The 25,472-nt window shown below is 47.1% G+C and overlaps 1 long non-coding RNA gene across 1 annotated transcript in view; it reads right to left on the reverse strand.

Moving 5' to 3' along the window:
• Positions 1 to 20,629: 20,629 nt before the first annotated feature.
• LOC139265206 (uncharacterized) overlaps positions 20,630 to 25,472 on the reverse strand; it is a 34,023-nt gene continuing 29,180 nt past the window's right edge. The window contains exon 3 of the long non-coding RNA XR_011593505.1: positions 20,630 to 20,706. This is a non-coding gene — a long non-coding RNA (uncharacterized lncRNA). The remainder of the gene's footprint in view (positions 20,707 to 25,472) is intronic.

Genomic DNA, 25,472 nt, shown 5'->3' on the forward strand with positions numbered 1-25,472 from the left:
TGCTATGAGGCTGCAGAGTGACTTGGATAGGTTAGGTGAGTGGGTAAATGCATGGCAGATGAAGAATAATGTTGATAAATGTGGTGGTAAAAACAGAGGGACAGACTATTATCTGAATGGTGACAGATTAGGAAAAGGGAAGGTGCAACGAGACCTGGGTGTCATGGTACATCAGTCATTGAAGGTTGGCATGCAGGTACAGCAGGCGGTTAAGAAAGCAAATGGCATGTTGGCCTTCATAGCGAGGGGATTTGAGTACAGGGGCAGGGAGGTGTTACTACAGTTGTACAGGGCATTGGTGAGGCCACACCTGGAGTATTGTGTACAGTTTTGGTCTCCTAACTTGAGGAAGGACATTCTTGCTATTGAGGGAGTGCAGCGAAGGTTCACCAGACTGATTCCCGGGATGGCGGGACTGACATATCAAGAAAGACTGGATCAACTGGGCTTGTATTCGCTGGAGTTCAGAAGAATGAGAGGGGATCTCATAGAAACGGTTAAAATTCTGATGGGTTTAGACAGGTTAGATGCAGGAAGAATGTTCCCAATGTTGGGGAAGTCCAGAACCAGGGGTCACAGTCGAAGGATAAGGGGTAAGCCATTTAGGACCGAGATGAGGAGAAACTTCTTCACCCAGAGAGTGGTGAACCTGTGGAATTCTCTACCACAGAAAGTAGTTGAGGGCAATTCACTAAATATATTCAAAAAGGAGTTAGATGTAGTCCTTACTACTAGGGGGATCAAGGGGTATGGCGAGAAAGCAGAAATGGGGTACTGAAGTTGCATGTTCAGCCATGAACTCATTGAATGGTGATGCAGGCTCGAAGGGCCGAATGGCCTAATCCTGCACATATTTTCTATGTTTCTATGTTGATGGGTTCCCTTGCCAGTTTGGCGGTCCCATACCTGGGGATCAGAATGGCAAAGAACCTCTCTGTTTCTGTGATAGCTCTCTTAGGACGGTCTAGATATTCCGACAGTGACTTTATATGATACACATATAGCACAATGTAGGCCAAATAGCAGAATCCCGTCCAATTCTGGGGCAGCCAAGCATAGGCCTTGTGGCCACACACCCAATAGGTGCCATTATAGGCAATGAAGGTTAGCTGTTTCTTTGTCAACAACACTCCTGGGCCTGTCCAGGCTTTCCCTCTGTTTTATTCAGGATCCCCGTTACGTTAAGAACTCCCACATCGGCCCAGTTTGGACGGTTCCGTGGCTTGATTAGAAACATAGAAACATAGAAAATAGGTGCAGGAGCAGGCCATTCAGCCCTTCTAGCCTGCACCGCCATTCAATGAGTTCATGGCTGAACATGAAACTTCAGTACCCCCTTCCTGCTTTCTCGCCATAACCCTTGATCCCCCGAGTAGTAAGGACTTCATCTAACTCCCTTTTGAATATATTTAGTGAATTGGCCTCAACTACTTTCTGTGGTAGAGAATTCCACAGGTTCACCACTCTCTGGGTGAAGAAGTTTCTCCTCATCTCGGTCCTAAATGGCTTACCCCTTATCCTCAGACTGTGACCCCTGGTTCTGGACTTCCCCAACATTGGGAACATTCTTTCTGCATCTAACCTGTCTAAACCCGTCAGAATTTTAAACGTTTCTATGAGGTCCCCTCTCATTCTTCTGAACTCCAGTGAATACAATCCCAATTGATCCAATCTTTCTTGATATGTCAGTCCCGCCATCCCGGGAATCAGTCTGGTGAACCTTCGCTGCACTCCCTCAATAGCAAGAATGTCCTTCCTCAAGTTAGGAGACCAAAACTGTACACAATACTCCAGGTGTGGCCTCACCAAGGCCCTGTACAACTGTAGCAACACCTCCCTGCCCCTGTATTCAAATCCCCTCGCTATGAAGGCCAACATGCCATTTGCTTTCTTAACCGCCTGCTGTACCTGCATGCCAACCTTCAATGACTGATGTACCATGACACCCAGGTCTCGTTGCACCTTCCCTTTTCCTAATCTGTCACCATTCAGATAATAGTCTGTCTCTCTGTTTTTACCACCAAAGTGGATAACCTCACATTTATCCACATTATACTTCATCTGCCATGCATTTGCCCACTCACCTAACCTATCCAAGTCACTCTGCAGCCTAATAGCATCCTCCTCGCAGCTCACACTGCCACCCAACTTAGTATCATCCGCAAATTTGGAGATACTGCATTTAATCCCCTCGTCTAAATCATTAATGTACAATGTAAACAGCTGGGGCCCCAGCACAGAACCTTGCGGCACTCCACTAGTCACTGCCTGCCATTCTGAAAAGTACCCGTTTACTCCTACTCTTTGCTTCCTGTCTGACAACCAGGAATTATATTATAATTCCGGGAGCAGTTACTATACCGCATATTTTGGCCTCCTTTGATGTTTCTAATCAGACAGACCGATTCCCCCGGTCTTCCTACCCCCGTTGTATTAGTGATAACAAAAGATGGGGGCCATTTGGATTTATTGTAGCACGGTTGGTACCCCCCTTCAAAGGTAATCAGATTAAACTTGCTGACTTCCATTTACATGCACAGTCTTCCATATCCTGAAATGCATTGCCTGTTTTGTTTTCATTAATTATCCACTCAGCCATTTCCGAGATATTCAAGGGAATTGGCCTCAAGGGAATCCCTCCCCTTGAGTGTTTAGGAATATGCGCATACACCCAACAACTAGAAACGTTACTTTGTTTGGCATAAATGTATGACATATATAAAAAAGTATTTACATGTAATTCCCTGGGTACTCCACTATTTCCCTTTGGTGCAGAGGGTCGGCTAGTAAGAAGTAGGCAAATGCCTAGAATACCTGCAGTAAATTTATACATTTTGGCAAAAAGTAATTGTCCTTATCAGATTTCAGCTTCAGTTATGGGTGCTCATTTAACGTGTGAAGCATGGATCCAGGCTTTCTTTCCTTGGACTTTAACAGCTGCCTGGGTGGTCAGTAACACTTGGTAAGGTCCCTCCCACTTGGCACCCAAAGGTTCTTTATGCAACTTTTTCACATACACCCAGACTCCCGGGATGATGTTGTGTCCTCCTTCGGGTGGATTACCCCAAGCTGCCGATATTTGTCGGGAAACAGAACTAATAGCATTGGTTAGGTTCTGACAGTATGACAACAGAGTGTCACTCATTAAGTGAACATCAGCTTTCCGTAAATCAATAGTTCCTGGCAGCGACATGGGTCTTCCTGTTATAATTTCAAATGGGCTTAGACCTGTAGTTCTGTTTGGGGTTGGCCTAATGCTACATAGCACTATTAGTAGTGCCTGGGGCCATGGTATTCCTTCTTGGTGATATTTGGCAAGCCGTTGTTTCAGAGTTTGATTCATTCGTTCTACTTGTCCTGATGATTGTGGATGATAAGGACAGTGTAAATCCCACGTAATGTTCAGTAACCTACAGACTTCTTGGCAGACAGCACCTGTGAAGTGTGTTCCCTGATCTGAGTCAATGCTACTCGGGACTCCCCATCGGGGAATGTAATCCTTACACAAGACCTTTGCATTGTGATTGGCTGTGGCTCTTTTAGTTGGGACAACTTCTACCCATCTAGAGAATCTGTCGACCATGACAAGAATGTTAGTGTATCTTTGGCATGGAGAGTGAGATATATAATCAACCTGCAGCTGCTGGAATGGTCCGACAGGGGCAGGGGGCCTCAGTTGGGGCATTACTGTGATGGGTCCAGAATTATTTTTCAATGGTCTGCTACTAGCTGGGTGTGTTTTTTAAATCCCCGACCCCACCAGCTTTTCTGGAACTGTGCCATCATCTGTTGTGAGGCCAAGTGGATCTTTTGGGCTAAAAAAAGCATAAGCGCTTGTGGCGCGACTGGCTTGTCGGTAACTCTTTGTCTCCAGACACCCTCTTCGCATAGCTTAATTCCTGCCTTAATCCATGTCCATTTTTCCTCTTGCCATGCATTGTTTGAAGGTCTCGTGTCAGAGTCCTAAGTGCTTTCAACCTGCACATCTGTGTTGGTTCTTCTGGGGGAGCGCCCTGGGAGGCGGCATCTTTAGCTGTCTGGTCGGCTAAGGCATTTCCCTGTGCTTCCGTGGTATTTTCCTTGGTATGGGCCTTACACTTCAGGATGGACACTTCCTGAGGTAATTGTATGGCCTCTCGTAAGTCTCGGACTTCTTTTCCATTTCGGATAGGTGTAAGAGGAATCCTCTTTTCCGCCATAACAGACCAAAGTCGTGAGCGACTCCAAAAGCATAACGCGAATCTGTGTAGATATTAGCTGTCTGTCCTTCTGCTATTTGACATGCTTCTGACAGGGCGTGTTGTGCTGACATTCCTGAGGGCAAACATCCTTTTGCCACAACCTCATATAAGGTTGTAACTGCCCATCCTGCTTTTCTGGTACCATTGTCAAAAAAGGAGGAACCATCTGTAAACAGGATGAGCTCTGCTGCTAAGGCTGCTTCTTCTGTTTCTTTTAAAATCTCCACGCAGTCATGTTCTTCCCCCTCTTGCTACCTCGATTCTGACATCGGGAGTATAGTTGCGGAATTAACCGGGCTGGCCCGGACGATATGGAGATTAGGAGCTTCCAAAACTGCTGTCCAGCGGGTCCATCTAGCTGCCGTCACCTGAGACATTCTATTCATAGACAGCAAAGCATGTACGGCGTGGGGACGCTTGACCATCAGTTTTGGTCGAGGACTAGACCCGCAGTGACCATTACCACTCGACATGTAGCTTCTATGGCCCTTAGGCAACTTCCCCATCAGAAGGCTACCACATCCGGTTTTGCCGAATAATAGCCAAAAGGTCTTTGCCGATCCCCATATTCTTGTGTCAGTATAGCTGTCATATATCCTTCTTTCTCATGGACAAACAGGGTAAATGGCTTATCACTGTCGGGGATTCCCAGAGCCGGTGCCAAACACAAAGCCTTTTTCAAACTCAGGAAGGCCTCTTGCTGTTCCTTAGTGAGGGTGATGGCTTCTTTAGAGGCACGTTTCCCCTCTAAGATATCATTTAATGGCTGAGCAAGCTGTGTGAAGAAGTCAATCCAATCTCTGTTAAAGTTACACAATCCAAAAAAGACCTCAGTTTCTTAATAGTGGTGGGTTTTTTAGCAGTCCGAATGGCTGCAGTTCTATCCTGGGTAAGTTCTCTCTTTCCTTGTGAAATCTTTTGTCCCAGGTATACAACCTCTTCTTGGGATATTTGTGCTTTGTCGATGCTAGCTTTATGTCCTTTCAGCCAAAGGTGGTCCAGTCGAGCTCTTAAATCTTGTTCATGCTGTTCTTCCATGTTTAAAGCTAGCAGGATATCATCTACATATTGGATGACTGTGGATGACAGGGGAGGTAATTCTCGCAAATGGCTTTGTAAAGCCATGTGGAATACCGTAGCGGTAACCGGATCCAAGTATACTGTTGTCCTTGGACCGTGAAAGCAAACCACTGTCGAACCTCCGGTGCCAGAGGCACCAACCAAAATCCGTTGGCCATATCTGTAACCAAGAAATATTTATGTTCCGGTTTGAGGGCATTAAAAATGGTGGCGGGATCTGCGACTAAAGGAGCTTTTTGATCAATACACTGGTTAGCTTTCCTATAATCGACAGTCAAACGGCATGTTTCATTACATTTCTGTACCGGCTACACGGGGAGCTATGCGTTTTAATAAGCACCCCTTGTTTCTCTAATTGCTGAATAACCGGTAAGATTCCTGCGATGGCAGTTGGACTGATGGGATACTGTTTACTGCATGGAGGCTTGGTCTCGGTAAATGACGCAGGCTCCATCTGGAGTAGGCCACAATCGTTCTTATCTTTAGCTCATATCGGGTGTTCCTTCAATTTTTCTTTCTTCAAAGTTTTAATTGACCATGTCACCTGACCATCCTCGAAATGCAACAATGAATCTACTTGGATTGATCTACTGGGCCTATTCAGACCGGCGTGGTTAGTTCATGTGGACCCAGCCCGATAAGTACTGGTGTTGTCCTTTTAAATTGCATTTTATGGCCCCCAACTCCATAGGCTGTACGTGCCCTACCATCCAACAGCAAAAAGTCTCCATATTGTAGGGATAAGCATGTGTCTAAAAGACAGTCCACACCCTTATTGCCCACCCTCACAATTCTATATAGCCCATCTCCCCTCTGTTGTATTAGTGCGAGGAGGGGGGCCAGGGCGGGTTCGAATCGTTTTTTGCTATCCCAAGTAACTCTTTCTGTTTTTGTATTGTCAGTCGCTTAAATGCTTCTATGGGGTCGTTATCTTGTGGCAAGCCTGGTTTGTTGGCTGAATTGTATCCCTGGCTGCGTCCGCTTCCCCGGCCATGACCTTTCTATTTCGCCCTGCACGTCTTGGCCCAGTGACCTTCTTTCCCACAATAATGACATTTTCCAGGTAATTTTCTGAATGACTGTTTATCGGAATCCTGGGATTTCCATCCGGTCAGTGGGTCGGTGATTAAGTAACTAACACACCGCCGAAGTGTAGATGTCTATGGGACGTCGAGCCGATTACCAGCCGGAGGATTCGCAAACCGGAGGCTTTCGGAATCGCGGAGAAGGGGAGGTGAATTTAGACAGTTGACCGAGGACTTTTATAAAGAGGAGTCCTTACCTCAGTATGTAGGTCCGATGTCCAAAATTCAGTTTCTTCCCTCTGCGATCCTGTTCGTGACACCAAAATTGTTAGATCTCTTAATTTTCAATGAGATGCAAGCTCCAGTGATAGATTTAAAGTAACTTTATTCTGGCAGCTACAACAAACTGCTGGCTTTATGCCAGGTCCTTTGTCCTTCTGAAACACATGGCAAAAAATGGCTGTACTTATCCTCGGATCAATTTACAATTGTGAGCTCGCCTCCTTTGTCCTTATTGGCTCAATTGATATGTTGTTAGCCCATAATTGGCTCTCTGCCAAAAGTCCTGAAATGTCAAGTTGATTGATGCATAAGGCATCATGCTATCTCTCATGTCGGCAGGGGTCTATGTTTTCTCAACTTTGCAGCCTGCTTGAATTCTCTATCAGCATCCTAGGCCGTGAGGCTCGCTTACTCCTTCTCACGGGGTCGGTACTCGGGGGTTTTTCCGAGTCCCATACAATAGGTGGGATGACCCTTCCCTCTATGCAGTGAACAGCGCCTAACCCTCAAGCTAGTGGGACTACTATCTCCCGTGTTGGTTCCCCATAGTCGGAACCTATGTCTGGTGGGGCTGCTACTTCCCCCACAAGCTTCCCATAATCGGGTTCAATGCCTGGTGGGGCAGTTACCTCTGTTGTGGGCTCGTTCCCTTCAGAGGCTACGACTGGTGGGACTACTGCCTCTCCTGCCGGTTCCCTACAGTCGGGCACTGCAGGCCTAGGACCTTTTGCCCATAAACAGTCTCCTGCCTTCCATAGTCTTTGCTTCCTGGAGTCCCTCTCGGGATGGAGCATTCTGTATCATAACATAGGGGACCATGGGAACCTGGGCTGGGGGGTGTGAGGACAGCCCGTCCAGTAATGCAGCTCACGGCCCCTACTTGTACGGCCTGTGAGTCTGCCCCCACTACCTCTGCGGTTCCCCCACAGTCGAGGCTGCCAGCTGGGGGCCCTTGTCCTGAGGACAGCTCACCCCTTCCGGCTGCCCTTAGTGCTTAGCTGACCCTGGGTTGTACAGCTTGCACTGGTTGATGAGGAAAGATTTTACTCTGGTAACAGAACGAGGGGCTGGCAATTCCTACACTGCTTCTCTCCTGGCCTTATCTATAGCCTTCTCGCCTGCACGCATAGTCAGCCCCAGGAGTTTTACTTCTGGCTGGCCGATCTGTGCCTTCTTTGGGTTCACTTTAAAACCCTCTTCCTTTAACAGTCCCATCAGTTCAGCCAGCAGTGGGCCGTGCTTCTCACCCCTGTCGGTGAATAGGAGCAGGTCATCCACACACTGTACCAACTGCTGGGGCTTGCTGAAGTGTTTTAGACAATTGGCCATGCATTGTGGAATATACTGGGGCTGTTATGAAACCCCTGGGGAAGGCAGTTCCACGTGTATTGCTGGCCCTTGAAGGTAAAAGCAAATTTGTACTGGTCCCCTCTCTTTAACGGGATGGACCAAAAACCATTTGAGATATCCAGCACCGTGAAGGTGCACGCGGATGCCGGTATGCTTCCAATTAGGTCGGCGACTGCAGCGACCGTGGGCGTACAGGCTGGGATATTGCGGTTGAGGACCCGGTAGTCCACAGTGGCTTTCTACGAATTGTCCGGTTTCCTAACCGACCAGGTGGTGAGTTCATGTGGGTGGCTATCAGCTAGGGAACCCAGGGCAATCTCCAGGTCTGCCACCGCCTCCCTAGGGAAATTATACTGTTTTTGGGGCCTGGCCATGGGATGCCCATCTACGCTAACCTCAAGCCCTGTTACCCTTCCAAAATCATGCTTGTGGGTGGCAAATGCACTGAGATTTCCCGCACAAACACCTGATACTCTCTGGGGGTACTGCTTACCAGTAACTCGAGGTCATAGCCTTCTTTTGGCTTTAACGTGTATAGGGTCCCTTTGCCTTGTATCCCCGGGATCACTACAACTTATTTCTCTTCCCCCGTGCACATTGCTCCCCATAGACAATGATTTCTAAGATCCACTAGGACCTTGTGGCCAATAATGAAATCTGTGCCTGGGATCCCTGTTCCCTCTTTCTCCCACTTCATTAGGACGCAAGTCCACTTGGTGTGGAGTGTTCCTAAGTCAATTGATAGTGGAATGGAGAACGAGCCAGCCTGCTCATTACCTGTGAACCCTACCAAGGAATAAGGGACTCCGTTCAACAGAGGTGAAGTGGTTGGGTTATCCGCATAGACGATAACGCTGGAACACCTCAAGTCGCTGGAGAAATACCACCAGCGATGTCTCCGCAAGATCCTGCAAATCCCCTAGGAGGACACACGCACAAACATTAGTGTCCTCGTCCAGGCCAACATCCCCTGCATTGAAGCACTGACCACACTTGATCAGCTCTGCTGGGCAGGCCACATAGTTTGCATGCCAGACACCAGACTCCCAAAGCAAGCGCTCTACTTGAAACTCGTCCACGGCAAATGAGCCAAAGGCGTGCAGAGGAAACGTTACAAGGACACCCTCAAAGCCTCCCTGATAAAGTGCAACATCCCCACTGACACCTGGGATTACTTGGCCATAGACCGCCCTAAGTGGAGGAAGTGCATTTGGGAGGGCGCTGAGCTCCTCGAGTATCGTCGCCAAGAGCATGCAGAAATCAAGTGAAGGCAGCGGAAGAAGTGTGCGGCAAACCAGGCTCCCTGTCCACCCTTTCCCTCAACGACTTTCTGTCCCACCTGTGACAGAAACTGTGGTTCTCATATTGGACTGTACAGCCACCTAAGAACTCATGCTAAGAGTGGAAGCAAGTCTTCACCGATCCCGAGGGACTGCCTATGATGTGCTGGAAGCACCAGTGTCTAGCAGATAGGTCCCTTTAACCCTCTCCACCTCCATCTTCACGCATGGCAGTTTCCACTCATTATATTGTAAAGGTCACAGGTATACAGGCTGCGCTGGCTCTAGTCATGGATCAGGATTAGGTGGGGCAGATGGGGCTGTGCCGCTGGCTACAGCTACCTTCCCTGAGCCCATTATCATAGTTCGGAGCGCGGCCACAATCTCATCGAAACTGCCAGAGGGATTGTGTGCCACAGGTCAGGATTTTTGGGCCGGGGCTATTAAACCTTTTTGTGGCAGGGGAATCCTTTAAAGGTGGGGATTCCTTTCCTGCTCTATCTTTCCAAAGATTTCAGCAATCCTTATGCCAGTATCCACTTTTTCCGCACCCATAGCACGTACTCTTTGAGTCGGAAGGGCTCCCCCCTTCCTGGTGCCATTCTCTCCTGGAATTACTGGGCCGGATCTCATGGCCCTTTCCTTGTTGTGGAGCCTCAACTGTCCCTCTGCCATTCTGGTAAGCCAGGGTTAACTGTCTAACCGCTGACTCCTCGGTAGGGGTGAGGTCTCGGGGGTCGAACCTTAACTCGTGGCAGGCAGTTAGCCACTAGGCTGCGAAGCCAGTGAGCTGTTGGTTCCCGGTCCAGGTGTTCCCGGTCGAGATCTCCTCTACATGCTCTCTCGTAGACGGGCCACAGCCTGTCTGCGAAAGCCTGTGGAGTTTCGCCTGCCTGTTGCAGGGTTTTCTCGACCCGGGAAAACGGACTTCCATCATTTAGGCCCAGAACCTCTGACACCTCTTCTTGGATCGCAGCATATGAGCTCTGCCCCTTCTTGCTATCTGCAGAGAGGGCCTGGTATACCTTGCGATCCAAGGAGAAAAGCAGCATTTTAGCCTGTTCAGCCTCATCGCAGCTGTTTATACCGGCTGCCTGCTCTATATCCATAAAATGGACCGAGTGGTCCTCTTGAGGGGTTAACTTTTCTAAATGAGCTATCATTGCTCGGAGCTGCTGGGTTCCATGGGGAATTACAAATTGGCTGTCCAGGGCCCTTGCCCATGACCACCGTTGCCGGCACCATACTTTTGTTGTTGGATCGGGCACATTGGCCCCGGTCCTGAAACCCCTTGTATTTCCTCGGTGCCGCACTTTCTCTGTACTGCCAGGCTTAACCTTGGTCGGGCTACAGGCGGTGGTTGGACGCCCCTTTCTGCCACTCTATTCCTCTCTCCCTCTACTCCCCCTTGCTCCTGCATGTCTCCCTTAGGAGCGCTTGGGCTTATCAGGCATACCATCCCCTTAGCATTAGATAGGGCCTGGGTTAAACTTTTTATTTTGGACTCACAGGGCCCGTGATCCTCCACCACAAAGCCCTTGCTACTGGCTACTTTATAGGCTGCCTGCATGCACCGTATCCTCTCCTCCTGCTCTCTTGTTACTTTTGTGAGGCGGGCATTTTCCTCACGCAGCGCTAGCTCATTCCCCTTTGCCTCTGTTACATGGCATTGGAAATAGTCCTGCTTATTCCTGTAGATCTCCTCTAGTGTAATCTGCTACACTTTTGTTTAGTTAATTCCTCAAACATTTTCTCCCCTGCCATAGCCCTTACGGCTGAGTGCATTTCGGATTCCCGGAGGTCTGCTACCAATTTCTTGACCTTTCTATCCAGCAACTGGATCTGTCTTTGGTAGCAGACCAACCAAATAGCCTTCTCTATTGACCTTTTATTGTCCTCGCTCTCAGTCCACTTAGCAGCTGCGTCCACTGGACGCTCAGCCCATAACAGACTTTTGACCCACTTTTTGGTAATATTTACTTTCTTAAATACATATTCGGAGATTCTTTCCTCCATTTTTGTTCTTTCCACGAGAACCGAGTCTACATCCTCACATCCTTTGTACCAAGCTCCTACCTGGCTCGCCATTATGTAGGGGGTGGTGGGTTTGTCAGCCTTTTCTGACCTTGACGGTTCGAATCGTCCCACTCCCTGGTTCTAGGGCTTGGAATTATTTAGGGGATGTGATAGATGTAGACAGACAACTGTTTGGTGCAAGAACAAATATTTTATTTAGAAAATAGCATACCACACTAATTAACTTAATAGCATATAACAAAATGTACAGAAAAAGGGGGAAAACATATACGCAACGGGTACAGAGGTTATGCAGTGAAACAAAACCACCTCCCACCACTACACTAACTAAGTTAGGCTCTGAAATTGCAGGGACTATGCTCACTAAATGATTTCTCCACAGTTTAGACCAGTTGCACACTGTTTTCTCTCTCCTCAATCTTGTGCATTCTTTAGCTGGTTGCGATGTCTTCGGTATTAGCACTGGTCGACGTTTTGATGGTAACTAAGTTTTTTCCTTGAGTCAGTGCTGGATGATTGATGGTTTTTCAGTGACTCCGAGGCTTATTGTTTCGTTGCTGTAACCTCGTGTGGCAAGTTAGATGTTTCAAAGCCAGAGTCAAAGAGCCCAGAGTCCAGGTGCTTTTCCAGAGTGTTCTCGGGTATGTTTCTTCAAAAGTGTTTCCTCAGCCCAAAGGTTCCCACCGCCCAAAAGTTACCACAACCCAAAAGTCACCAGCAAGGCCCCCAGTTATACCCGAGTGCACAATTGATTTTTGATGACTGCTTTTGTGCAATTTTGGCAGGCTGATCAACTCTATTGTGATCCCTTTGTGAGAATTTTGGTGGGCTGATTGAGCATTAGCATGATACAAGATTCCCAAAGTGTTGATGGGGTTTTCGAATGGTGCTGTTAGAATGTAATCAGGTCTTGATACTGTCCATTGTGTGTTTTGCTGATGCCAGGGTTTTTCTGTATAGCCATTTTAAGAACTATTAAAATATGTGTGTATCTGAGTCCCTGGTAAGTGGGCTTTTGTTAGACTGCTAATGTCTCCTTGGGGTCTGCCTCTCAGGTGGGTTAGCAGCCCTATGCAGACCCAGCATACAATTTAAAATGTCCAAACTCAATCTAAAAGGCCCTAGTTTAGTCCAAAGGTGTCTAATAGTGAGATATTTCTGTCCACATTTCTCCTCCAAAAGTCAAACACAGTTCCCTTTTAAATTCCAGACACATGTCCATTGAGTAGTGGGTCCCAGAATTTTGTGAATCCTACATCTATTTGGTGGCCAGGTCATCTCCGGCCTATTCTATGGCCTCTCCCTAAATCCATTCATATCGCGACTTCTTTCCCTGCTTTAAAAAAATCTCCTCAAATCCCATCTTCTCCACTGTGCCTTTGGTCATCGCCTTAACTGTCACGGTTAGAGATTATTGGCTGTTTGATATCGCAGGGATCCTTGCTTTAAGCTACAGCATCTTTCTGATTTGAACTCAGCTTCTACACTTGAAGAGTTCACTCACAAAGACCGTTTTCTCTTGGTTGTTTTGAATATTGGAAAAGGCTGGAGCTACATAAACAAAGAGGTAACTTCCTGTAACATAAATTCATTTAGATTGAGGTGAAGTTTTATTTCAAGAGGCTAGATTCTCAGGAAAGCCACAGAACAAGAATCTGTCCCGATGGCCTCAGACGATCGAGGCTCATGTTAAAGATAAACTTCTCAACAAACACTCGCACCTTCAGGATTGGAATGTTGCATCCTTTGGAGCTTTGCAGGAACTAGTTTCAGAGGGTGGGGTACACACCCAGGGGTACAGTAGCTGGTTGAACTAGCGGCTCGACTGGACAACCCCTGGACAGGGAAGGGATCAAGGGTTGATCCCCTCCACCCTCCAGTGGATACAAGCAACTAATAGAGAGTGTTCATGGGGCAGTCCCAAAAGAGGCAGGGACAAGGTCTGGGACAGAATTGAAGACTGTTTCGACTAAAATAGAAAACAAAAGTGAGTATTCAGTCCACTATTCAGGAGATCCTGTTTTGTGTTTCATGTTTTGTATTTTATAGAAGTTAAAACAGTTCACACATATTTTCTGTAAAATAAACCAGCTTCTTGATTTTATGTAGACACCATGTCACCAGAATGTTTATCAGTCCATCTATCGGGCAGAGTGGGGAAGTGCACATTAGGACATGTGTAAGAATTATGATATGCAGTTCATCGAACAGAGGGCTCTTATTGTTGCATCTCTAAGTTACTCGATCATGTCATGTATTCAACTGTCATTGTAATCCATGTATAAACTGACCTAAGTTGTACACCGTGAGAACACTGACCACTAGGTAGTGCACTTGTGGGAGACACTCCTAATCTGGACTTTCAGGTACAAAAGGGGAAGCTCCGCCCATCTTCTCCACTTCAGTGCTGGCTAATAGAGTGACCTTCTCTCTAGTATAGGCCTCGTGTGCATTTGTACTGTATAGTAAGGACATATTATTGCCGATGAGAAACTGGGATTTAAACCAGGCGAGCATGGCCACGAGTAGCACAGACGAGAGGTACTGTCTTGGTGATGAATGGGACGATTTTCTTGAGAGGCTATAGCAAAGTTTCATCACTAAGGAATGGCTGGGACAGGATTCGGCCGACAAACGCAGGGCTCATCTCCTGACGGTTTGTGGATCCAGGACGTATTCCCTGATGAAGGACCTTCTAGCGCCAGAGAAGCCGGTGGACAAGACTTTTGAAGAGCTCAGTAAGTTGATCGGGGAACACTTGAAACTGGCAAGCAGCATGCACATGGTGAGACACCGGTTTTACACCACCGGCGGCGAGAAGGTAAATCGTTCCAGACTTCGTGGCAGACCTTCGGCGACTGGCGAGCCTATGTAAGTTCCCAGATGCATGCAGAGCGGAGATACGAGACTTTTTTATTGAGGGCATCGGGCATGCTGGCGTTTTCAAGAAACTGATTGAGACCAAAGACTTGACCCTGGAAACGGCGGCTTTGATGGCCCAGACATTTATCTCAGGGGAGAAAGAGATCAGAATGATGTTTGACAAAAACCTTGGTTTAAATGCAGCAAATGGACAGGGAGTCAACATTGTTAACGCAGCACACAGTTCTCCAGGCAGACAGGGGCAATCGGAAATGCCCGAGCATGTAGTCGAACCCAAAGGGGGAATTCAACAGAGACAATGGGTAGCTGAACGGTGATTCATGCCATCGCAATGGACAATGTGGCCAGTAATGGGGCCATCAACACCTGTCAATGATGCGCTTAAGGACAGTTACAGAGACAGTCAGAGACGATCGACTGGCAATGGACCTTTTGTTTCCAACAACGGCTCATGTTGGAGGTGTGGAGGAAAACACACAGCCAGAGCTTGCAGGTATCAGCAATATACCTGCAGAAACTGCAACGTCAGCGGTCACTTGGCGCGTATGTGCAGGAAGCCTGCAGCCAGGTTGATGTACGAGGAGGACGGGCCCGATGTAAGCCCTACGAGACCAAATGGACACTGGGGGAAATCGCCGGAAGCTGAAGTTCAGCGAGTTTATGTGGAGCACATATACAGTTCATATACCAGTACGCCACCGATAATGATGAAAGCGCTGCTCAATGGCATCCTAGTATCAATGGAGCTAAACACAGGGGTCAGCCAGTCCCTGATGGGTATCAAACAGTTCAACAAGTTGTGGGCGTCCAAGGCCAGGAGGCCAAAATTATTGCCGATTGTCGCACAGCTACGGACATATACAAAGGAGATCATTCCGGTGCTAGGCAGCGCCATGGTAGTCGTGACCCACAAAGATTCAGAGAACAGGTTGCCACTCTGGATTGCCCCGGGGCACGGTCCCGCACTACTGGAGAGGAGTTGGCTTGCTGTCATGAACTGGAAATGGGGCGATGTCAATGCAATTTCTTCTGTGGAGTGAATATCATGCTCACAGGTCCTGGACAAATTTGACTCACTATTTCAACTCGGAATTGGCACTTTCATGGGGACCAAGGTAGTGATTCACATAAACCCGGATGCCAGGCCAGTACACCACAAAGCCAGAGCGGTGCCGTACTAGTTGCGGGGAAAGATAGAAGGCGAATTGGACCGCCTGCTGAGGGAAGGCATCATTTCGCCAGTTGAATTCAGTGATTGGGCGAGCCCGATTGTGCCGGTGCTCAAGGCGGATGGGTCGGTCAGGATATGTGGTGATTACAAAGCCACCATTAATTGGGTGTCACTCCAAGACCTGTACCCACTACCAAGAGCGGAGGACCTCTTTGCGACGCTATCCGGTGGCAAACCTTTTTCAAAATTGGACCTGACCTCAGCTTACAGGACCCAGGAGCTGGCGAGTGAGCCGAAGAAGCTAACCACCATCACGACACACAAGGGGTTGTTTGAGTACAACAGATGTCTGTTCGGGATTCGCTCGGCCGGCGCAATCTTTCAACGAAACATGGAAAGCCTCCTCAAGTCGATTCCAAGGACGATGGTTTTTCAAGACGACATCCTCATCACGGGGTTGCGATATGGAGAACGCCTCCACAACCTGGAGGAGGTGCTAAGCAGACTGGACCGGGTAGGTCTGCGACTGAAAAAGGCGAAGTGCGTCTTCCTAGCTCCAGAGGTAGAATTCCTGGAGATGAGGGTAGCAGCAGACGGGATCAGACCTACTGCGTCCAAAACAGAAGCGATCCAGAGCGCACCCAGACCCCGTAACACGATGGAGCTGCGTTTGTTCCTGGGGCTCCTGAACTATTTTGATAACTTTCTTCCCAAATTGAGCACGCTGTTAGAGCCGCTACACATGCTCCTACGCAAAGGTCGCGAATGGGTCTGGGGGTTCAGCCAGGAAAGGGCTTTTGATAGAGCACGCAATTTGTTATGCTCCAACAATCTGTTAACGCTATATGACCCAGGTAAGAAACTTGTTTTAATGTGCGACGTGTCGTCCTATGGGGTTGGGTGTGTGTTGCAGCATGTTAATGCCAAGGGTCAGTTACAGCTGGTAGCTTATGCCTCCAGAAGTCTGTCCCAGGCAGAAAGGGGCTAAGTGATGGTAGAAAAGGAAGCGCTTGCATGTGTATATGCAGTAAAAAAAATGCACCAGTACCTTTTTGGCAGGAAATTTGAGCTGGAGACAGATCACAAACCCCTAACGTCCCTTTTGGCCGACAACAAGGCCATAAATGCAAATGCATCAGCCTGCATACAGATGTGGGCATTCACGTTAGTCACCTATGACCATACTATTTGGCACAGACCCGGCACTGAGAACTGCACCGATGCACTCTTCAGGCTCCCACTAGCCACCACCGAGAGGGCAACCGAGCATGCTGCTGAGATGGTCATGGCTGTTGAAGCATTCAAAAGCGAAGGCTCACCCATGACAGCCCGTCAGATCAAAGTCTGGACAAATGAAGACTTGCTACTTGCTTTATTCAAGAAATGTGTCCTGAATGGGGACTGGGCAGCCGTACAGGGCATGCCCTGAGAAATTTAAACTATTTCACAGGCGCAAAGATGAACTCTCGAATCATGCCGATTTCCTACTATGGGGAAACCGAGTAGTCATGCCCCAGATGGCCAGAGAGGCGTTCATCCGAGAACTCCACAATGAGCACCCAGGCATTGTCATGATGAAGGCAATTGCCAGGTCACACGTTTGGTGGCCAGGGATAGTTGCAGACATGGAACTTTGTGTTCGCAGGTGCAACACGTGTGCCCAGATGGGCAATGCGCCCAGGGAAGCCCCCCTTAGCCCCTGGTCCTGGCCCAACAAGCCATGGTCACGCATCTATGTGAACTACGCAGGTCCTTTCATGGGAAAAATGTTTTTGGTTGTAATAGACACCTACTCCAAATGGATCGAGTGTGTCATTCTCAATTCAAGCACATCCTCTGCCACAGTAGAAAGTCTATGGGCAATGTTCGCCGCCCATGGTCTACTGGACGTCTTGGTCAGCGACAATGGCCTGTGCTTTATAAGCACTGAATTCCAGGACTTCATGGCAGAAAATGGTATCAACCATGTCAGAACGGCACCATTCAAGCCGGCCTCAAACGGCCAGGCGGAACGAGCAGTGCAGATAATCAAACAGGGGATACTCAGAATCCAAGGGGGTTCCCTACAAAGCCGCTTATCACGCCTCCTGTTGGCCAATAGATCCTGACCACACTCGCTCACAGGTGTTCCACCCGCAGAGCTGCTAATGAAAAGGATGCTCAAAACCAGGTTATCCCTTATACACCCCACCATGAAAACAATTGTTGAGAGCAGGCGCCAGTCACAATGTGACTACGATGACGGAAATGCGAGGGCGCGATGTATTGATGTCAATGACCCTGTCTTTATCCTCAACTATGATGCAGGGCCCATATGGCTTGCAGGCACTGCGCTTGCCAAAGAGGTGAATAGGATTCTGGTAATTAAACTTACCAATGGACAAATCTGCCGCAAACTCGTGGATCAAACAAAAAGGAGATTCAGCAACCCCAAAGAAGAAGCAGAGGAAGAACACGATGTAGAGTTTACTCCACCACAGATCACCGAACACCGGAACCACGTGGAGGAGAGCCCAGTCACTGTAGGCAGTCCGGACAGGCCTGAGGCACCGCAAACAGCAGGCACTCAGGCCAGCGCCCAACAACCAGAGCCCCATCTCAGGCACTCTACAAGGGAGCGTAAACCACCAGAGAGACTTAACCTATGATCCCAATAAGACTTTGGGGGGGAGGTGATGTCATGTATTCAACTGTCATTGTAATCCATGTCTAAACTGACCTAAGTTGTACACTGTGAGAACACTGACCACTAGGTGGTGAATTTGTGGGAGACACTCCTAACCTGGACTTTCAGGTATAAAAGGGGAAGCTCCACCCATCTTCTCCACTTCAGTGCTGGCTAATAAAGGTTACTGGTCACAGAGTGACCTTCTCTCTAGTATGGGCCTCGTGTGCATTTGTACTGTATAGCAAGGACATATTAGATCATATGTTTAGATGAAAGTTAAAGTTAGCTCCTGACTATGAGGGATGTGGGTGTACTCCTAGGAATGACTACTGACACTATCCGGAGAGAATATCAAAGGCAGATCCAAAATTTGAAACAAACACTTTAGGACATCTTTACTATGTTATGGAGCTATAAAAATACAAATTGTTGTTTTATAGTTTTCTGGTTATTTCTGTTGATGTTACAAAATGCATCTATACTTTACTATACATTCCTTTCTTCAAACTACATATCGCGAGCATCATTATAATTTTTATGAAGAAAACAATTCATAATGCTGCATGACAAAATGTAACAAGCTCCCTACAATATACCATTGAGTTAATTGAACTCAAGTGATCCCCCCCCCCACTGTTGTCCCTAAAACTGAGAGAATTCCACACCAACTTCTGCTGTTACAAGTCATCTCATTACGGCACATGTCTACGAAAGAGGATTTGAGAGAAGTGTGCTTGTAAAACACCTTTTAATGTTTTTTTAAACATAAATTCCCCAATACTAGTCACCAAGTAACCGACGGTTTAGTTTTTCCAGTGCCGACGGTATTTCTCCAGCGAGCTGTTGTTTCAGATACTCCCTTTCGCCACCTCCTCACTCCAGAGCTGCAACATCCACACAGCAACACGAAAGGAGATGAGTGTTTGATACTGGAAGGAGCTGATTGTTACTGATGTTGAATGTGAGCGATAGTTAGAGCATGGTGACAACAAAAACACAGACACAAAACATGCAGGTGGTGTCGGGAAAACTCACAGGTGAAGAACAGAAAACATATTAGTACTGAGGACAACAGGATTGGAGCGACCAAGAGTCTGATGTGGGTCACAGACCTTGGCCTGAGAATTTACCCCACACAAAATACCGAGTGAAACCCTGATGACTTGCCCTCTGGATCAGAGCTTCCATCAAAGGAGGACTACATGTCACAGCAGATTAACAGCAGCAAAGTCAGCTCAGGTACCAGCAAACCAGCGTTAGTTTACATCTTGGGAAAAGGGTTTTTATGGGACACAAGGAAGGTATGAGCGAACTGATGGAAGTATGAATCAAGTTAACAGCGACTACAATTGAACTAAGTCCTGCAGATCACAAAAGGTCCGAATTTTTATTTTATATGTTCTTTTTTATATAATCGTTCACGGGATGTGGGCGTCGCCGGCAAGGCCAGCATTTATTGCCCATTCCTAAATGCCCTTGAGAAGGTGGTGAGCCGCCTTCTTGAACCGCTGCAGTCCGTGTGGTGAAGGTACTCCCATAGTGCTGTGAGGGAGGGAGTTCCAGGATTTTGACCAGCGACGATGAAGGAATGGCCGATATACTTCCAAGTCAGGATGGCGAGTAACTTGGAGGTGGTGATGTAGTTATAAACAGAGATACTCGCTATAATTTACAGGTTAGGATGGAATGATCGACACAATCCATGGTCACATTGACTGGTGAATTGGAGTGATGGACTGACGGGAAAGCTGTGTCTCTCCCAATAATTCATTAACTAATTTGCCGGTAAAGACTAAAGCCTGTTTTTGTTCTCAATGTCCAAGGTCTCACACTTGATGTAATTGTTGCTGGTGTTAACTCTCCAGTCTACCAGTGTTAGCCCCACACAGCATGCTGACTAACCCCTCCGTGAACTGAATGGATTTAATATTCAATCCAAAGATGGTTTCTGCTTGGCCACTGGCAATAATAATTTTTTTTAAATTCTCGCACAGTCATAAGGAAAGGTCAATAACCAGGGGGCATAGATTTAAAGTAATTGGTAGAAGGATGAGAGGGGATTTGAGGGGAATTTTTTTCACCCAGAGGGTGGTGGGTGTCTGGAATTCACTGACTGAAAGGGTGGTAGAGGCAGAAACCCTCACCACATTTAAAAAGTACTGGGATGTGCACTTGAAGTACCGTAACCTACAGGGCTATGGACCGAGAGCTGGAAAGTGTGATTAGGCTGGAAAGCTCTTGGTCGGCCGGCGCGAACACGATGGGCTGAAATGGCCTCCTTCCATGCTGTAAATTTCTATGATTCTATAAATGTTTATTTGAGTCCCTCTGGGTGCAGGGGCTTCATAACTGAGTACTGTATAATGCAACAAGAAGTTAAAAACCATCGCAGCAGAGGTGTTCTTACTTCTGACTGTACAAAGTGATTTTCTTTTAGCACATTTTGCCTATATTTTGTGTGTGTGTGTGTGTGTGTGTGTGTGTGTGTCAGAAAACATACTTAAACATTCCTTCTTGTATGTGTTACAATTCTGTTCACACATTTATATTTAATGACAATAAAACTTAAGAATACAATTGTTTTGTCCAAATTCTTATGGTTTTTAAAGTTACAGTGGTGAGATGGTGTGCACACTTTTAAATAATTGTTCTTTGGTTCTGTAACAGATGGTAATGTTCTCAGAAGAGCCTGCCAAGCAGAGAAAGAGAGCAGTCAACGTTTATAGATTAGCAGGATCCCCTCAGGTACAAAGTGCCATTGATGCTTTTCATTTGATATTGAAGGCACTGGAGGCGGTGTTGGATCTCGTCATCGATGCCTGTTCTTGTTGATAGGAGGCTCCCAAGAGAAAGGAAGTGGTCCACCGTGTCCAGGGCCGTGCAGTGGATCTTGATGACTGGGGGGCAGTGCTGTGCGGCGAGGACAGGCTGGTGGAGGACCTTTGACTTACGGATGTTTAGCGTAAGGCCCATGCTTTCGTACGCCTCAGTAAATACGTCAAATATGTCCAGGCATCGACGGCGAGATCCAACACTGCCTCCAGTGCACCAATGCCACCTGAGGAAACATAGAAAATAGGTGCAGGTGTAGGCCATTCGGCCCTTTGAGCCTGCACCACCATTCAATATGATCATGGCTGATCATTCACCTCAGTACCCCTTTCCCACTTTCTCTCCATACCACTTGATCCTTTTAGCCGTAAGGGCCACATCTAACTCCCTCTTGAATATATCCAATGAACTGGCATCAACGATTCTCTGCGGCAGGGAATTCCACAGGTTAACAACTCTCTGAGTGAAGAAGTTTCTCCTCATCTCAGTCCTAAATGGCCTACCCCTTATCCTAAGACTGTGTTCCCTGGTTCTGGACTTCCCCAACATCGGGAACATTCTTCCTGCATCTGTCCTGTCCCGTCAGAATCTTATACGTTTCTATGAGATCCCCTCTCATCCTTTTAAACTCCAGTGTATAAAGGCCCAGTTGATCCAGTCTCTCCTCATATGTCAGTCCAGCCATCCTTGGAATTAGTCTGGTGAACCTTCGCTGCACTCTCTCAATAGCAAGAACGTCCTTCCTCAGATTAGGAGACCAAAACTGAACACAATATTCCAGGTGAGGCCTCACCAAGGCCCTGTACAACTGCAGTAAGACCTCCCTGCTCCTATACTCAAATCCCCTAGCTATGAAGGCCAACAAACCATTTGCCTTCTTCACCACCTACTGTACCTGCATGCCAAATTTCAATGACTGATGAATCATGACACCCAGGTCTCGTTGCACCTCCCCTTTTCCTAATCTGCCGCCATTCAGATAATATTCTGCCTGTGTGTTTTTGCCACCAAAGTGGATAACCTCACATTTATCCACATTATACGCATCTGCCATGCATTTGCCCACTCTCCTAACCTGTCCAAATCACCCTGCAGCCTCTTAGCATCCTCCTCACAGCTCACACCGCCACCCAGTTTAGTGTCATCTGTAAACTTGGAGATATTACACTCAATTCATTCATCCAAATCATTAATGTATATTGTAAAGAGCTGGGGTCCCAGCACTGAGCCCTGCAGTACTCCACTAGTTACTGCCTCCCATTCCGAAAAGGACCCGTTTATCCCGACTCTCTGCTTCCTGCCTGTCAACCAATTCTCTATGCATGCCAGTACATTACCCCTAATACCATGTGCCTTGATCTTGTACACCAATCTCTTATGTGTTACCTTGTCAAAGGCCTTTTGAAAGTCCAAATACACCACATCCACTGGTTCTCCCTTGTCCAGTCTACCAGTTACATCCTCAAAAAGTTCCAGAAGATTTGTCAAGCATGATTTCCCTTTCATAAATCCATGCTGACTTGGACCGATCCTGTCACCGCTTTCCAAATGCACTGCTATTTCATCCTTAATAATAGATTCCAACATTTTCCCCACTACTGATGTCAGGCTAACCAGTCTATAATTACCCGTTTTCTCTCTCCCTCCTTTTTTAAAAAGTGGTGTTACATTAGCTACCCTCCAGTCCATAGGAACTGATCCAGAGTCGATAGACTGGTGGAAAATGATCACCAATGCATCCACTATTTCTAGGGCCACCTCCTTAAGTACTCTTGGATGCAGACAATCAGGCCCTGGGGATTTATCGGCCTTCAATCCCATCAATTTCCCCAACACAATTTCCCACCTAATAAGGATATCCTTCCGTTCCTCCTTCTCACTAGACCCTCGGTCCCCTAGTACATCTGGAACGTGATTTGTGTCTTCCTTCGTGAAGACAGAACCAAAGTATTTGTTCAATTGGTCTGCCATTTCTTTGTTCCCAATTATTAATTCACCAGAGTCTGACTGCAAGGGACCTACGTTTGTTTTCACCAATCTTTTTCTCTTCACATATCTATAGAAGCTTCTGCAGTCAGATTTTAGGTTCCCGGCAAGCTTCCTCTCATACTCTATTTTCCCCCTCCTAATTAAACTCTTTTTCCTCCTCTGCTGAATTCTAAATTTCTCCCAGACCTCAGGTTTGCTACTTTTTCTTGCCAATTTATATGCCTCTTCCTTGGATCTAACACTATCCTTAATTTCCCTTGTTAGCCACGGTTGAGCCACCTTCCCTGTTTTATTTTTACTCCAGACAGGGATGTACAACTGTTGAACTTCATCCATGTGATCTATAAATGTTTGCCATTGCCTATCCACCATCAACCCTTTAAGTATCATTTGCCAGTCTATTCTAGCCAATTCACGCCTCATGCCATCGAAGTTACCTTTCCTTAAGTTTAGGACCCTAGTTTCTGAATTAACCATGTCACTCTCAATCTTAATAAAGAATTCTACCATATTATGGTCACTCTTCCCTAAGGGACCTCGCACAACAAGATTGCTAATTAGTCCCTTCTCATTACATATCACCCAGTCTAGGATGGCCAGCTCTCTCTTCGGTTCCTCCACATAATGGTCAAGAAAACCATCCCTAATACACTCCAGGAAATCCTCCTCTACCTCATTGCTACCAATTTGGTTAACCCAATCTATCTGTAAATTAAAGTCGCCCATGATAACTGCTGTACCTTTATTGCACACATCCCGTATTTCTTGTTTTATGCTTTCCCCAACCTCACTACTACTGTTTGTAGTGTTTGAAGACGAGGCCCTCAAAACTGCCGCCAAGCTCATGGTCTCCAGGGCTGTAGTAATATCCGCCCTCCTTTATGGCTCAGAGACATGGACCATGTACAGTAGACATCTCAAATCGCTGGAGAAATATCACCAATGATGTCTCCGCAGGATCCGACAAATCCCCTCGGAGGACAGGCGTATCAACATCCTCAGCATTGAAGCACTGATCACACTCGATCAGCTCCGCTGGGAAGGCCACATAGTTCGCATGCCAAACACGAGACTCCCAAAGGAAGTGCTCTACGTGGAGCTCCTTCACGGCAAATGAGCCAAAGGTGGGCAGTGGAAAGGTTACAAGGACACCCTCAAAGCCTCCCTGATAAAATGCGACATCCCCACTGACACCTGGGAGTCTCTGGCCAAAGACCGCCCTAAGTGGAGGAAGTGCATCCGGGAAGACGCTGAGCACCTCGAATCTTAACGCTGAGAGCATGCAGAAATCAAGTTCAGGCAGCGGAAAGAGCGTGCGGCAAACCAGTCCCACCCACCCCTTCCGTCAACGAGTATCTGTTCCACCTGTGACAGAGTCTGTGGCGCTCGTATTGGACTGTTCAGCCACCAAAGAACTCACTTCAGGAGTGGAAGCAAGTCTTCCTCGATTCTGAGGGACTGCCTATGATGATGATTGAAGACACAGTTTGAAAGGCCCCTCAATTTTATCAGCAAGAAGTAGTATCATTCTATTAATGTCCAGCTAGTATGTAATGCTATTCTCACTTCGCACATGAATATGAGATACTAATGTTGCTGAATTCGATTAATTTGTGCTTCAGCAATCTGTGGTAGCTATATTGTTCATCTAGAGCCTGGGCAGAACATAGCATAAGAAATAGGAGCAGGAGTAGGCCATTTTGCCTCTCGAGCTTGCTCCGCCATTCAATAAGATCATGGCTAATCTATCTTGGCCTCAACTCCACTTCCCTGCCCGCTCCCCATAACCCTTAACTCCCTTATCGTTCAAATATCTGTCTATCTCCACCGTAAATATATTCAATGACCCAGTCTCCACCGCTCTCTGGGGCAGAGAATTCCAAAGATTCAAGACCCTGAGAGAGAATAAATTCCTCCTCATCTCCGTTTTATATGGGTGACCCCTTACTTTCAAACTATGCCGCCGAGTCCTAGATTCCCCCACGAGGGGAAACATCCTCTCTGCATCTACCCGGACAAGCCCCCTCATAATTTATTATGTTTCGATAAGATCACCTTTCATTTTTCTAAACTCCAATGTGTATAGGCTCAACCTTTTTTCATAAAACAGCCCCTTCATCTCGGGAATCAAACTCGTGAACCTTTTCTGAACTGCCTCCAATGCAAGTATATCCCTCCTTAAATAAGGAGACCAAAACTGTATGCGGTACTCCAGGTGTGGCCTGACCAATATCCTGTACAGTTGTAGCAGGACTTCCCTACCTTTATGGGTGATTTTAACCTCCATATTGATTGGACAAATCAAACTGGTCAGGGTAGCCTTGAAGAAGAGTTCATAGAGCGCATAAGGGATGGGTTCCAGTATGTAATGGAACCAATCAGGGGGCAGGCTATCTTAGATCTGGTCCTGTGTAATGAGACATGATTAATAAACAATCTCCTAGTAAAGGATCCCCTTGGAATGAGTGATCAGAGCATGGTTGAATTTCAAATTCAGATGGAGGGTGAGAAAGTTGGATCTCTAATCAGCGTACTAAGCTTAAATAAAGGAGACTATGAAGATATGAGGGCAGAGTTAGCTAAAGTGGACTGGGAAAATAGATTAAAGTGTAGGACGGTTGATGAACAGTGCTG

This window comes from Pristiophorus japonicus, chromosome 6 (genome assembly GCF_044704955.1).
Source record: "Pristiophorus japonicus isolate sPriJap1 chromosome 6, sPriJap1.hap1, whole genome shotgun sequence".
NCBI classification, from domain to species: Eukaryota; Metazoa; Chordata; class Chondrichthyes; family Pristiophoridae; genus Pristiophorus; species Pristiophorus japonicus.